The following is a 16,970-nucleotide window of genomic DNA, read 5'->3' on the forward strand; positions in this document are numbered from 1 at the left end:
AATTTACGAAGTCTTGGGGTCATTTTGTTAGACAATTTGAGGGTGAATAAATTTCTATTTTGAATATTATTTCAAGTTATTTTAAGTTTTATCGTTATTTCTTGTGTGCAAGTAATTTCAATCCTCTCCATTACCTTAACCCACCATTAATATTTTTCAGTTTATCTTGTAACATTATACCACTGATCTATGTCAATATTTTCATTTGAATAATTTTTAGTTTTTGAATATATTTCTTCGGTGCTTAATATTTTGATCCATATATCATAATTGGTTTTATAGTCTTTGCGCGACTTTTTAACTAAAATTGTTTTTGTGATCACAGAGCACGATCAAATTAGTTTTCCATTTTATTAATTTGCTTTTAACTCTGTATTATCTTCAGATGGCCTAATAGATGAAGGGTATCAAAATTTACTAGTGAATTTCTTAACCTTTAAGTTTGATCTTTTATCCAATATTCCACCAACCATGATTGAAATTATATTTTATATATTTTGTTAGTTATATTAAAATCTCTAGATTTTTACATTTTAATATCTCTAAATTATAACATTTTAATCTCTCTAGATTCCAACACTTTCTCCCCATAATTCTAACTTTGATTATACTCTATTCCTAATTTCATTAACCAAGGTAACATCATTTGCCAACAATAAGTATCAAACTTCATTTAGATATTTTTAGTAAGTGCAACCTTCACTAATGCAAAAAAATTAAGGCTCAAAGCATATACTTGATGTAAATAATTGAAAATTCTTTAAAACTCTTCATTTGTAATCCTTGCGCCAGTCAATACTTTATCCCATATACCCTTAATGGCATCCATACACCTATTGCCTAGTTTCTTTTTTAAGGACCCACCATAGGGGTCTAAGACGGTGAAAATTATATGCAACTCCATCTTCTTTCGCTAAATATTTCCATTAATATTTTAAAAGGGCAACATAATTTCTCTAGTTGAATTCCCAGGCAAAAATATCGAACTTTTTTTTTTAAAACCCTCATTACTAATCTTAGTCTTGTTTTCAAAGTTTTATTGTATGACTCATTAGTTTAATTTAGCAATAGTTATTATAATTTCATGTATCTCCTTTATTTTTTTTTGTAGGTATTATAGTGCTTCATTCATTTGGTATTTCTTAGTAACCACATAAAAATATAACAAATACAATGACATTTTTTTTTTTTATAAAAATTCTCAATATATAGAGCTTCATATATTCAAATGTCAGTAATTTTTGTACTTTTTAAAGAAAGATTCAAAGTTCTAATTTTCTTTTTTTAATTATCAGGTTTTATGAATAAAATAAAATAAAGTCATATTAAAATGCATCATTACATTTTTAAGTTATATATATATATAAGGTTAGTGTTAGAAGTGTGTCAAAAGAATTTCTTGAGTAGTGTTGGCGACATTCCAAGCATTATAGAATATATTTTTTAATGTTTCTCGAGTGAAAAGGATCGTTTGTAATCATACTTTTAAAAAAAATGTCAAATTTAATAAGTATTGAACTAGAAAAGTGTTGAAAGTCATAAGTAGTATTTTATTGTATTTAAAATAAGTAGTATTTGTACATTTACTTTTATTATAGGGTATTATAAGATTATTTTTAAACATATTTTAAATTATAAATATGAATATTTTTAACTAAAACTTTCATTAATAATTATTTTAATTATTTATAATTTAAATTTAAATATTTTATATTAAAAAATAGTAGAAGATTATTATTTTTAATTAATAATAATCTTGTTATTAATGTGTATTTATAACATATTACTATCATATTAAATTATGATAAAAATAATATTATTAATTAAATTTAAAATTTAATTTATTTAATGGTAATTTAAATTAATAAATAATTCTTGTTCAATCTTGAATTATAATAACTAATATGTATTTTTAAATATATTTAACTAAAAATATTAATTTTTTTATAATTAAAAATTTAAATGATAACTATATTATTATTTTAATTAGAATTTAAATGTTTTCTATTAGTTAAAGTAATATAATATTATTTATTAATTAACAATAAATTGGTCATTAATGAATATTTATAGCATATGATTGTCATAGTAATTTATGTTAAAAATAGTATTAATAACTAAATTAAAAAATTTAATTTATTTAATATTAATTTAAATTTATAGATGTTTCTTTTTATTCATTTCAAAATTTAATTATATTCTATTAATAAATAATATAGGTTACAATGCATAATAAAATAATATATGCTTTATTTTTAGTAAATAATTTAATTTATAATTATTTTAACAATTATTTTTAATTAATATTTAAATATTTTTAAAAAGTAAAAAAATAAAACATTCTTTTTGGATTAATAATGATCTTGTTTTTAATATATATTTATAAGATATGATTGTCATATTAATTTATGTTAAAATAATTTTATTAATTAAATTTGTATTTTTTATTTTTAGTATAAATTTAAATTGATAGATGATTTTTACTATTTATTTCAAAATTTAATTACGTGTCATTAATAGTTAATATATTATAAAGCATGATAAAATAATATATGATTATCTTCTAATGTATTTTTTTAATTTTAAAATAGTCACTAAATTTTCTTATTTTTACAAAATTTTATATTTACAAAAGTGATACTGCCTATGAATGGTTTCACTTATACGTAATCAAAATGTTATCCTGAATTGCTTTGCAAAATTGACTTAAATAGTTCTTAAAAAAGTGATTCTAAAAGCACTTATTGCAACAAGTGTTTGTTAGTATGTCACTTTTTTGAGCAAGTACTTAATTTTAAATGAAAAGTATTTTAAGCATTTTTTTTTTTTTAAAATGCTCCCAAACGGAAGCTAAATACATATAAAAGAAGCATATAAAAAGTATTTGTGTTTATAGAAAGAATATAAACTTTTAACGTAATTTGTGGTTCGTATGCACTTTAAACAACATTGATATTACCTTTTCATAACTATTTTAATCTGACATTCATCTATTATTCTTAAATTTGAAAATTTAAAAAGAAAATGTTATGTAATGTATAAGAATATGTTATGAGATTATTCTCATTGATGTGAAGAAAATTAAATAAATTTAGTATCAACTTTTCATGTAATAAAACAACAACAAACTAATTTTTTAGTTTCACTAGGAGAGTTTGCTTCATGAATTCTTTTTTGCTAGTTAACATAATCAACTTAGTATGTAATAGTGTATATAAATATATTAAGCTAATAAAATAAGTTTTAATGAATACAATTTTTAAAAAATAAATATAATAAGTTGTTATGTGACAAACATGTATAAAGTATTTGAAAATGTCAAAATTATTATCTTATAAAAGCTTTTTTCTTATGACTCGTGGGTCATGTTTTTTATTTACAAAATATTAGGATGTTAATTTATATCGTAAAATGGTGGAAGTGGAAAGGGATCAATGTGTAGTGACATACATCAAAATATCCTCATTGAAAAGGGGGAGAGGTTTCGAAAGCGTCATTAAACCTTCCTTACAAAACCGACGAGCAAACTTTAATATACGTACATTGATGAGAGGGATGATTACAAAACTATATTTAAAATCTTCATATAAATTTCCATAAAACCTCTGTAACTCTCACAAACACAATAATGCTCATCAATGTCGGATTGATGGAGGGTCAACCTCCACCACTATAAAAAGGGGACTTGGAGAAGAAGTAAGCATCTAAAAAAAATCCACTTCTTTCTATTGTTGCAATTCAAAGTCTCTCATTAGTCTCTTACTTAGGCATCAGAGTGATCCCACAAAGTACACCTTAGGTTCTCCAAGCTATTCTTACTTGATCTTTTTTAGATAGTTGTGATCGAGGAACAATTCGTGAAGGTTGTTCGATTTTTAGGCAGGAACAGTTGGCGTCGTTTGTGGGAATTATTTTGAGAAGTTTTTCCGATCCTTGATCATGACTATGTAGATATCTAGTTGTTATGAAGATATCCCATAAATGCAGTTTGATTTATGTGATCAACAAGCTTGGATTACTATTTGTTTATGACTTGGAGAGTGCGATTGCAGTATATAGGAATAGAATTAGTCCTAACCCAATATTTTTGATAGCGGAAGCTTCATCTTTTGGAGGTTTTTATGTCATCAATAGGCGAGGCTAGGTTTTGCTTGCAACTGTAAACAAGGCAACAATTGTGCCCTTCGCTAGTGGCCGATTGAACAATATGGAGCTTGCTATCAATCTTGCCAAAAGAGGAAATCTTCCTTGTGCCAAAAATTTGGTAACTTTATAGCTGATTAATATTTATATAAATATGTATATAGACATATATATATATATATATATATATATGTGTGTGTGTGTGTGTGTGTGTGTGAAAAATCAACATATAATGGGGATTTTTTTTAAGAGATGATTAAAATGAGCTGATTTAATATTCAGAACTATAAATGTCAGGACTTGTGGTAATGAGGACAAAATTCATTTTTTATAGGACCATTGCATGGGCGCCTTTGTCCTTTGCATATCCTCCCCTTTTTCAGTAACCAAACCTTCATGAGACCCATATTTTTGTTTTCCTCCTTTTGTAAGAGGATAGGCGTTCTTGGGGTTTTCATTTTCGAAGAAACTTTAATGAGAGTGAGATTAATGGGTTGGTGTTATTAGGCAATTTGCTTAATCATTTCCATGTCCTATAGGGAGTGATAAAAGAGTTTGGGGCTTAGATTCTTAATCATTTCCTCATGATTGATTGGAGGTAAAAAGATCCTTAGAGCATATAAGAAGTAGGTGGAATAAAGGTATAACTTGTTTGAGTTGAGGAGCTATATTAATTGAAAAGAATGGGGAAAAAAAAAAAGAAATTTTGATTTTTCAAAACCACCTAAGGGCAATAGTGTAGGAAATAGGAAAGGGAATCGTCCCTTTCAAATGTCCCATTTAGTTTCTGTCCATAGGTGAAAAGAATTAGATGGAAATAAAGTTTGGAATTTTAGAACCTTAAAGTACCCAAAATACATGTGTATGTGGTACGGTAACAAGGGTAAAATGACTTACTTTGATAGTTTTGTTTCTTTTCTATTTATGTGTTAAAAGTATATTTTTCTTTTTTTTAAGTCTTCTTATTTCTTTAGTTTTTATTTGAATGTTGTCTTCTTAATTTCCATCATATCATTAGCAACTTGTGTTTACATAAGTGTTAGTTGTTGCTGTAATTTGTCTGTACAAAAAAAAATAAAAGATTAAAAAAAGGGAAAAAAGAGCGTACTTGAGTGCTAAAGACTTTCGTTAAAGACAATGAAAGAATGAATGGGAGAAGGCTCTTTAGATAACGAATTTGATGCAAAAATGAACCTGTGGTGTGAATCTCAAAATGACATGAATCCCAGAGAGGTGAAAATCCCAAAAAGGCACGAATCTCAAAGAATTGACCCAACTGATGAGCACAACTTATAAGGCTTGAAGAATTGGCCCAACTGATAAGCACAACTCATTGGGCTTGAAGAATTAGCCCAATTGATGAGCACAACTCGCGAGGTTTGAAGAATGGATCCAACTAATGAGCACAACTCATGAAGTCTAAAGAATTAGGCTAACTGATGAGCACAACTCATGAGGCCTAAAGAATTGGCCCAACTGATGAGCACAGCTCATGAGGCCTAATGTTGACTTTGGTGTATTCCCAAAAGGGGGGTGAATTGGATATTTAAAAACTCTTCCTCCTAGGTTAAACTAGATTAGCAGTAGAACGTAACTTGGGGTCTGTTTATGCAATTATAAACCCAATCATTCACAATAAAACATACACGTGTAGTAAATAAATTGTGGAAATGTAAAGTACATGCACGATATGTTATCGGGGTTTGGCCAATTGTGTCTAGTCCCCACCTCAGCTCGCAAGCCAAAGGATTACCACTATTGCTCACTTAATGAGTGGAGTGGCACCAATTACAACCAGGTCAAATTTTCAGGGCTGACCTCAACCTTTACACACTCTCCTTGTGGGGTGGAGAAGGCCCTAAAACAACACCTTAATAGTATGGTGCACCTTACTTTCCTAACTGAATCTAAGCCAATTTGGGACTATTCAATAGGGCTATTCTCCCTCTTTAGGCCTACGTCTGGAATACAACGAATATGAAAATTTTCGTATAAACAAATGCTTTTTACACAAGTAGATATGTACCACTACGCACAATATAATCAATGCACCTCAAACAGATAGGAACTATAAGCTCTGTACTATACGTGTGCTAAACACTCAATCTTATGTCAATATTCAATCAAGCACAAGAGTGTATAATCTAAGCAGTCTTTGAAACAAATAATCAATGTAAATCAATCACCCCAAGTTTCAAAGTGTTTTAACAAGATTATTCAAAATATCTCAAATATGATTTTCTCACAAATAATAGCTCTAGAGATATTTAAGAATATGTAAGCTTGTGAAAAATATTTTTGCAAATCAAAAACACACAATCTTGATGAGTCTTGCAACGATAATGCAAAGACTCACTAGTTATGAAGATTTTTCCCACACAAAGATTTATTAAATAAAATCGAGGGAAAAATATTTGCTTAACTCTCAAAATAAAATCACATGCACAAAAGTAAGTGAGGGTTTCTAGCAATATAGAACAATCAACAAACACTCACAAGGCTTTGATTTCTTAAGAGAATGGAAGTATTAGAGTGTATGAGGTTTGTATAAGAAAATAGGACTTAGGATTTTACAAAGAATTTTGCTTAATCTATTTTGCTAATCCTATACTAATCCTTGCAAATGAGCCCCTATATATAGAAGAGGGCGATTCTCTAGAAGTTTGCGATTCAGTTGCTCGATGCTGAGTTTGGTAGCTTGAGGCAAATTTGAAGGTGAAGTTCGGGCTATCGAGTTGGTGGGAAAAGTCAGAATTGTGGTTCGGTCGCCCGAGGATGCTATAGTCATTTTTGTTCGATCGCCCGAAACCAAGTTAACTTTCTGACTAGTCAAAGGTTCGGTTGCCTGAGGTGTTTTGAACACTAGGGGTTCAGTCGCCCAAAGCTTCACTAATTTTGCCCTTTAAGTCCTGATTTAATTCAACTTACTTCGCTAATAATATAAGTAATATTGGGGACTATCTTACGTGTAAGTGCAATGACTTAGGGTCTTTCTAAGGTCTTTGAGTTAGTCCCAAAAACCTGGTGTCGATCGACCGAAGGGTGATCCCTAAGGTCTTTCTAAGGTTTTGAGCTTATAGTTCCTACATGCATGATATGCAAATTATTACAGACCTTCCCTATATTACTATTACAGACTCGAATGAAGTATAATATAAATTACAACAAAAATGAATCTTCTGGGTCTTTTGTATTCATATTTTCATATGCCATCAAGTGATCTTGCTAATATGAACCTGCACACAAACTTGATAGACATGAAATACTAGAGTATTTGTCATAATCAAAATAGGGTATGACCTATAACGTCAACACCTAAAGAATTAGCCCAACTGATAAGCACAGCTCATGAGACTTGAAGAACCAGCCCAACTAACGAGCACAACTCTTAAGGCCTAAAGAACTGGCCCAATTGATGAGCACAACTCACGAGGCCTGAAGAATTGACTCAATTGATGAGCACAACTCATTAGGCCTAGAGAATTGACCCAACTGATGAACACAACTCATGAGGCATGAAGAATTGGCTCAAAAAATGAGCACAACTCATGAGACCTGAAGAATTGACCCAACTAATGACCATAGCTCATTAGGCTTGAAGAATTGGCCCAACTGATGAGCACATCTCATGAGGTCTAAAGGAAAAGCTGCTTGGATTTTTTATTTTTTTAAAAACGAAAATCCAATGAAATAGTCGCTTGGATTAGAAAGAATCATCCGAATAGCTGCTCAGATCATTGGAAGACGAGAAAAGATTTAGCCAAATAGCTGCTCAATCCATGGAAAAAAAAGTTGAACAGTTGCTTGGATCTTTTGAAAAAACAAAGGCCCAATCCAAAAATTGCTCGTATTGTGTAAAATGGTTCAAATTCAAATGAACATATTCTCGGATTGTTGAAAGAAGGAAAATCCAACGAAAATCTGTTCGGATTATGCAGAACAATCCAAAAGCAACCAAGTAACTGCTCAAATTGTGCCAATCACCTATTCGGAAAAATTGGCTTAGACGAGTTGACAACTATACACAGCAAGCCGAAACACGGCTCTGCAGGATGTAAATGGCTTGGACAAGCTGATTACGTCTCAGATGAGCTGATAACGGCTCAGACAAGCCGATAATTGTTCGGTAGAAGCCAATGGCGGCTTGGACAAGGTGAAGGCTACGGATTTAGTTGAAGGATGTGGCTTGGGAATACGACTCGACATGCCTAAACGGTTCGAATGAGCTTAAAATAGCTTGGTTAAAAAAAAAAAAGGAAGGCTTTGCAATTTCTAAGGCATTCGAACTTTGAAAAAAAGTTTCAAAAATTTGACGCCAGAAAAAGGGGGGGAGGGGGGAACTGATATACATCAAAATATCCTCATTGAAAAGAGGGAACGATTTCGAAAGCGTCATTAAACCTCCTTACAAAATCAATGGGTAAACTTTAGTATACGCACATTGATGAGAGAGATGGTTACAAAACTATATTTAAAACCTCCATATAAATGCCCATAAAACCTCTATAACTCCCACAAGCACAATAATGCTCATCAATGTTAGATTGATGAAGGGTTAACCTTCACCACTATAAAAAGGGGACTTGGAGAAGAGGTAAGCATCTAAAAAAAAATCCACTTCTTTCTACTATTGCAATTTAAAGCCTCTCATTAGTCCCTTAGGCATCGAAGTGATCCCCTAGAGTACACCCTGCGTCCTCCAAGTCATTCTTACTTGATCTTTTTCAGGTGGTCGTGATCGAGGAACAATTCGAGAAGGTCATTCGATTTTCAGGCTGCAACATGTAGCATTCAATATATTATATGGACAATTTTTTATATATCAATGATTAAGCACTTATTTAAATTGTGACATGCATAGAGAACAAAATAAAATAAAACAAAAGGATTTGAAAAAAATAAGGACAACGAAATAGACTAATTTGTTGGAGAAAAAGTTAGCTAACTTTTAATAGTTGAAAAAATTGATTACCAAACACATTAGACTCAACTTTTGCATTTAAAAAAGAGAAGTTGAAGCGAAAAAGGGAGACCAAACCCTAAGTCATGTAACTAAGTATAAGCTATAGAATTTTGACAATAGATATTCTATAATTTTTGTATGACAAAAATTGACCTTAGTTGCATAACTCAAGATAATATGAACTTTCAAAATAATACAAAGTTTAACAATGAAGTTAGGTAAGTATAGAGTACAAAAATTCGGTGACATCCCTTTTATATGCCAAAATTTGACTATAATATAGGGATATTACAAAGCTAAATTTTTCATAGAGTTCATTTAATAATTCAGCATGGAAGTCAAAATATTTCTTTATTATACTCCAATAAATTCCATGAGTTTGGTTGAATTTCAACATGAAGGTGAAGAAGGATGCAATTATGACGTGGGAGGCAGAGTGTGGGAGGAGCCTTATAAGGAATTACCTGTTTCTAAGGTTCCAACAATTTCGAACTTCATGGACTGACTATAAATTTTAGATCTTGGATTTGAATTTGACTGAATTTGGATAAATTTTAATACATGGGAGGTCTTGAGATGTTTATTTTGTAGTCCCTTCTTAAATTTTTGTTACTCCATAATGTGTGTGTGTGTGTGTGTGTGTGTGTGTGTGTGTGTGTGTGTTTGTAGTCCCTTCTTAAATTTTTGTTACTCCATAATGTGTTTGTGTGTGTGTATGAGAGAGAGAGAGAGAGAGAGAGAGAGAGAGAGAGAGAGAGAGAGAGAGAGAGAGAGAGAGAGAGAGAGAGAGATGGAGTGCTTTATGGATTGTATGTGTATTAGTAAATAATACGAAGGACAATAAATTTCAACCAATCAAAATTCTGAAAATATCTGAGACAATAACAATTTAGGATTTTAAACACCAATCAATCAGAAATTAGTTAAATATTTAAGAAATTTAAATTTTAAAAAGATTAAATTTTAGTTTTGGAGGCATATGAGGGATATTGATCCATTTTAATATTGTGTGTGAAATTGCATAAGAATAGAAGGTACTGTCAAAAGTTCCTTTGCATTTGTTGGAGCTTAACAACATAAGAAGTTTGAAAATTCAAAAATTTTAAGGTGTACTTGGTAAGGAACCACATGTATTGGTGGAGAATGAAAATATGAACTATTTAAAATTTTGAACTAAAAAGGTCACATGACTTTTGTTGTGAAACTTGGGATTATTCCACCTATTTTCACCACAGTTTACTATTGCACAAGTCAATAGAGAGTGAATGATTGTGCAAAATTACACCAAGTAAATTTCTAGGGAAGTGGGGGGTCACAATGGACTGCTTAAGTCCTACTTTCCTAGACAAAAATTTCCTTAGACAAGTAATTAGTACAATATATTAAAAATTCAGGAATTTTAAGAAGGTGTACTTGGTAAGGAACCACATGTCTTGGTGGAGAATGAAAATATGAACTATTTAAAATTTTGAACTAAAAAGGTCACATGACTTTTGTTGTGAAACTTGGGATTATTCCACCTAATTTCACCATAATTTACTATTGCACAAGTGAATAGAGAGTGAATGATTGTGTAAAATTATACTAGGTAAATTTCTAGGGAAGTGGGGGGTCACAACGGACCGCTTAAGTCCTACTTTCCTAGACAGAAATTTCCTTAGACACGTAATTAGCACAATATATTACTACAACTATAGCTGACAATAACTAACTACTGAATAGATGAAAGAAAGAACACCAGAATTTAACGAGGTTCGGCTAATTGTGCCTACATCCTTGGATACTATCGACTAATATTCCTCTGTTGCAGAAATATTACAAAAGGAGAGAGAGAAGAGAGAATGTGCGTAGGAGAGAAGTAGGCAAATTTGGGGATGGATTTACAAATGGAAGTGATGGGTTTATATAGGTTAGAGAATAACACTATTACAACAACCCATCACCTACCATTGAAAACTAGCCCACTATTGAAGACTTCCATGACAATCTCAAGTTCAACAATGGCGAGCTTCTAGAAATGAGTCATAATTCAAAAAATCTCCATCTTGGTGAAATTCCATCTCTTAAAATCTCTCATAGATTCCAGAGTGTCTTCAAACGAGCTTGTAGCGCCAATCTTTCAATTTTCAACAATGTTGATCAAGTTCAAGCAATGTTGAAACTTGATCATAGTCACCACTTTTGTCATCATATCAGCAGGAGTCTCAGTGGTTTGAATCTTCTAGATTACTACTCCACCTTCTTCCAGAATTTCTCGAATAAAGTGATATCGGACGTCGATGTGCTTTGTCCTTAGATGGTAAACTTGGTTCTTTGCTAGATGAATAGCACTTTGGCTATCACAATGCACCTTGATGTGCTTCTGTTCAATTCTTAATTCTTTCATCAATCCTTGAAACCAAATTGCCTCCTTCACAGCCTCTGTGACTGCCATAAACTCTGCTTTTGTAGTGAACAAAACAACTGTTGACTGTAAGGTAGACCTCCAACTAACCGACTCTTTTGCAAGAGTAAATACATAGCCAGTAGTTGATCGACGCTTATCCAAATCACCAGCGTAATCAGAATCATAGTATCCAACAATACTATGACCATCTTGCTTATCCTGCTCAAATATCAGTCCAACATCTACCGCATACAAAATGTATCGTAGAATCCATTTCACAGCCTGCTAATGTTCCTTTCCAGGATCATGCATATACTTGCTCATAACTCCAACGACTTGTGAAATATCGGACCTTGTACACACCATGGCATCATCAAACTATTAATAGCACTTGAATACGATACTTTTGACATGTGTTCTCATTCTGCTTCAGTTTTTGGAGAAATAGATGCATTCAGCTTGAAATGAGGAGCAAGAAGAGTATTGATAGGTTTTGACTTCTCATTCATACCAAAACACTTCAGTACTTTTCTCAAATATTGTTTTTGAGTCAAACAAAGCCTTCCTAATTTCCTATCTCTACTTATCTCCATACCGAGAATCTTCTTTTCTTCGCCTAGATCCTTCATCTCAAACTCCCTATTCAACTGAGCCTTCAGTTTGTTAATTTTTGTCTGACTCTTGAAGGCTATCAATATATCATCAACATAAAGAATAAGATATATGTAAGATCTATCTTGTAGCTTGCGAAAATACACACAATGATCATATTTGCTTCATCTGTTACTTTGTCCCATCATAAACTTGTCAGATCGTTTGTACCACTTCCTTAAGGATTGCTTTAATCCATACAACGATTTTTCAAGTTTGCACACCATATTTTCTTTTCCAGCAACTTTCAAACCTCCTGGATGAGTCATATAGATTTCCTCTTCCAAGTCTCCATGTAATATACAGTTTTTACATCCAATTGAACTAGTTCCATATCCAATTTTGCTACCAAAGCCAGTAAGATTCTAAGGGAGGAATGCTTTACTACTGGAGAAAATACCTCATTGTAATCAATTCCCTCCATTTGTGCGTAGCCTTTAGCCACCAACCTTACTTTATAGAAAACACTATTCTTGTCAGGAAATCCATATTTCTTTGTATATACCCATTTGCACCCAATTGTCTTCTTTCCTTTCAGAAGACTAACAAGCTTCCATGTTCGATTCTTATAAAGGCATTGCATTTCTTCATTCATGGCTCCCCTCCACTTTTATTCTTCTAAACTTTGGATTGCTTCATTGAAAGTGATAGGAGTATCATCGTTTGCAATTGGAGATGCGTAAGCCACCATGTCAACAAAGTGAGCAGGCTTTCTAATTTTTCTCTTTGGCTTACTCAATGCAATAGATTCATGTTGTTGTGGAGGTTTTTGGGTTGAAACCTCTTCTTTAGGCGACTCTTCTTCTACCATAGGAGAGTCTTTTGTCTCTTCATTTTCTAGGAAAAAAATTCTTCTATCAAACTCCACCTGTTTGGAGCACCATCTGTTTGCTCAACACTTTCTGTTGTCACTTTTTTTTAAAAAAAAAAGTAGATTCATTAAAGGTAACATACCTACTGAAGATTATCTTCTTTGTTTCTGGACACCAAAGACGATATCCCTTTACTCCATAGGTGATTCCTATAAAGATTGCTTTCTTAGCCCTCGGATCTAACTTTGATTCCTTGACATGATAGTATGTAGTGGGACCGAATATATGTAAGAAATCATAATATGTAGCAAGCTTTCCAAACCATTTTTCTAATGGTGTTTTACCACAAATAGCAGTAGATGGTAGGCGGTTGATGAGGTGGTAGGCATATGTTATAGCCTCAGCCCAAAATTCTCTACCCAACCCAACATTGGACAACATACACCAAACCTTCTCCAAAAATGTTCGATTCATACGTTCTGCCACTCCATTCTATTGTGGTGCACTTCTCACTATGAAGTGTCATATAATACCTTATTCTTCACAGACTTTAAGAAATGGATCACTTCTATATTCTCCACCATTATCTGTACAGAGGTGCTTGATCCTTTTGCTTGTTTGAGTTTCCACCATATTTTTCCATTTGATGAAGACTCCCAACACTTCATCCTTAATTTTCATAGTACACCCATACTCTTCAAGAAAAATCGTCAACAAAGGTCACCTAGTAGTGTTTTCCTCCCAATGAAGTTGTCTTGGAAGGTCCCCATACATTAGAGTGAACATAATCCAAAATACCCTTAGTATCATTGATTACAGTACCAAATTTCACTTTTGTCTGCTTCCCTTTGATGCAATGTTCACAGAAATCTAGCTTGCAGGTCTTTGCTCCATTTAATAATCCTTGATTTGTAAGAATTCTCAAGGATTTTTCACCTGCATGCCCCAAGCGTATATGTTATAACCTGGTAACTTCTATTTCCTTATCATCAGTAGAAACTGTTGCTGCCATCCCGATAACTGTACGACATTGATAGTGATACAAGTTATTGTTCTTCCAAATTCCCTTGATTACCATGAGTGCACCAAAGATGATCTTCATGACTCCGTTTTCTGCTATTGCTTTGAACCCCTTTGACTCTAGGGTTCCCACAGAAATAAGATTCTTCATCAAAATTGGCACATATCTAACGTCCGTTAATATTTTGATTAATCCATCTTAATTCTTCAAGCGGATTGAACCAATCCCATGTGTGGTAAGAGGGATATCATTTTCTGTGTAGACGACTCCACCTTCTAGTTCTTTAAAATCAAAGAACCAATCCTGATTGGGACACATATGATGGCTACACCTAGAATCTAGTAGCCATATACTCGAAGAACTAGTCGAATGCATGCATGTACATGCATGTGTGTATGAGAGTGTTACATACACACATGTATGTATGTGAATGTGTAACTAAGTGAGTGTGTGGATGTGTGGATGTATGCATGTATGCATGTGTGTGTGTAAGTGTTAGAATGCATGGATGTGGACATGCATAAATGAAAGTGCACATGTGTGGGTGTGTACGTGCATGTGCATGTATGCATGTGAGTGTTGAAGGTATGAGTATGTAATTATTTTCAAAGATGACTTAAAATATTTTTGAGAAATTTTCCTTATTTTTCTAAATTTTTATGAATATTATTTGAAATATATATATATTAAAAATTAAAAGAAAATGGGAAGAATTGATATGACCCAGTTCAGGGAGACGGACTAGTCAAACTTTGACCGGTCCAGAGAGAACCGGTTTAAGGCCTAGTCGGGCCAAATCGCCACGTGGAGTCTTCCGGGTGGTTGGGAGTCCTCGGATGGGGATTTGTGACACGACACCATTAGGAGCGTTGAAAGGGGACGCCAATCGGACTGTTCAGGGGGAAACACGTTGTGCCTACGTGTGTGGGGGATGGACAACCCACGTGTTGATGCCAAATGGGCATGCGTGCAAGTTTTGATGATTGCCTTTGGTGTGAAAGATCTCATCCGTTGATGTGAGGGAGATCAGACAACCGCAAAATAGAGGTATCGAATGCTCGAGGACAAAACTTGCCACACATCAAGAGTGAGAGATCCGAAGCAGTGCTCGAGGAGACATCTTGGCATAGGGGTAATCCTGGCCATTCATCAGGGTATGCATCGAATGGCCACCGCGGAGAAGCTATCAGACATTAAATGGCAAAGGATAGTGGTGGCCACGTGTCGCCGGGTGAGCGGGAGCGTGCAGGCATTTGATGATGGTTTTTGACATGGGTACATCTTGACCATTGCTGGCCTGCGAAGATCAAACGGCTGGGGTGAGGGGCAACTGGATTGCTAGCACGGAGGGATCTAGACCATTGGAGGGTAACGAAAATGGATGGCAGTGAGAGGGCCATGTAACCCTTTTGATTGGATGAGCAAGGGAAGGCCACATGGTCGAATCTTGTGGTTCTAGGGATCAAGATACTTAAGGCCAAAATTTTGTGCTTCTCTCATTTTTTATTTATTATTCTCTAATGCCCTCTCTCTCTTTTCTCTCTACTCTCATCGTCCCTGTTCTTCTCTTTTCTCATTCTCTCTGCAACCTCTCTACCTTCTCTCGAGCATTCTCTCTGTGAATCCTATCTGCAACCCCAAATCCCCAAACTCCCGTAGCTATTCTCCTCTCTCCCTTTACTCTCTTCCTATTCTCTTCTTTTGTTCTATCCTCGATGAAAAATCACGTGAGCCCTAACCTTTTTCCTCTCAAACCCTCTCTTCAACTATACCCCAAGAGAACCAAAATTTCAAATCTTGCAACCCTCCTCAAAATGGAGCTCGTGACCCGAATGCCAGGAGGTATCTTCAGAGATGAAGTTGGGTACGACCCGAGGGGTGAGTTCAACCGATCGAGTTGCGGGTGCTAGTCCTGATAGCTAAGTTCTCTTTCTCATTGTGTATCTTTAATTTTTATTTGAAGCTCAGTCGTTACAACATGTTTGCGTGTGTTCTTGGATGTTGTTTGTGGTAAGTATTGATGATGCCATGGTTGTTGCAATGATTTGAAGGCGTGCTTGGTTGGGATTAGGGTCTCAAGAGTCTGGTCGGGGTCCAGAGACGAGCTTGACTCGTCCAAACCCGGTGGGTGGAGGAAATGGTTGAATCGTATGCATCAACTCAGCGAGTTGTGTGAACTTGGGTGGTCCCGAGTGAATTCGGCACATAAGACCAGACACGTGCAAGTCTTAAACTCTCCTCTTAAGACTAGGTGGGTCTCAGATCATTTTTGAAAAATGGGCTAGAGGTTGTTTGAAAGAATACAGGCCTTGGGGCTTATTTCTAAATGGGCTTTGTTTCAAAAAAAATCTAACTGGGCCTTGGGTTTGAAGTGAAATGGGCTTTGGTTAAAATTTTAAAAATGGGCTTGGGATAGAATTTTGAAAAATGGGCTTGGTCGTTTTAAAAACAAAGTGGGTCTGATCTTTTGGTTGGGCCTGGGATTAAAAAAAGGACAGTTGGGCTTGTTTTAAAAAAAAAAAAACAAGGCCGGCCCAATTGTATTTTTAAAACAGGGTCTGAGTTGGGTTTTAAGAAAAAAGAGGGCCGACCCAAAATATTTTAAAAGTGGGCTTGCCTAGGGTGTTCTCCTTTTAAAAGTGAGCCGGCCTGGAAAAATTTAAAAATGGGCTGGCCTGGGTCATTGAATTTTGAAAAACGGGCTTAGGGCTTTGCAATTAAAACAGGTTCGAACCTGAGTGTGGGTTCGGGTCAAGAGTTTGGGTATTTCCCAAAAATGGAGTTGGGCTCCGGTCAAAGGAACATTGGGTTTGGGCTTAGGTTCGAACCCGAAGTTAGGTTCGAGTTTTGGGGCTTCAACTCAAGTTCACAGCTGAACTTGAAAATTGAACGGGAGTACCAGCATTTTTACTCACAAATGCACAAGCATAAAATGGATTGAACAATTATAGCTTTAGAGTCTTACCCTTCCTTCTTTCCTCCTCCGGTCTTCTT

The sequence above is a fragment of the Malania oleifera genome, chromosome 5, assembly GCF_029873635.1.
Source record: "Malania oleifera isolate guangnan ecotype guangnan chromosome 5, ASM2987363v1, whole genome shotgun sequence".
NCBI classification, from domain to species: domain Eukaryota; kingdom Viridiplantae; phylum Streptophyta; class Magnoliopsida; order Santalales; family Ximeniaceae; genus Malania; species Malania oleifera.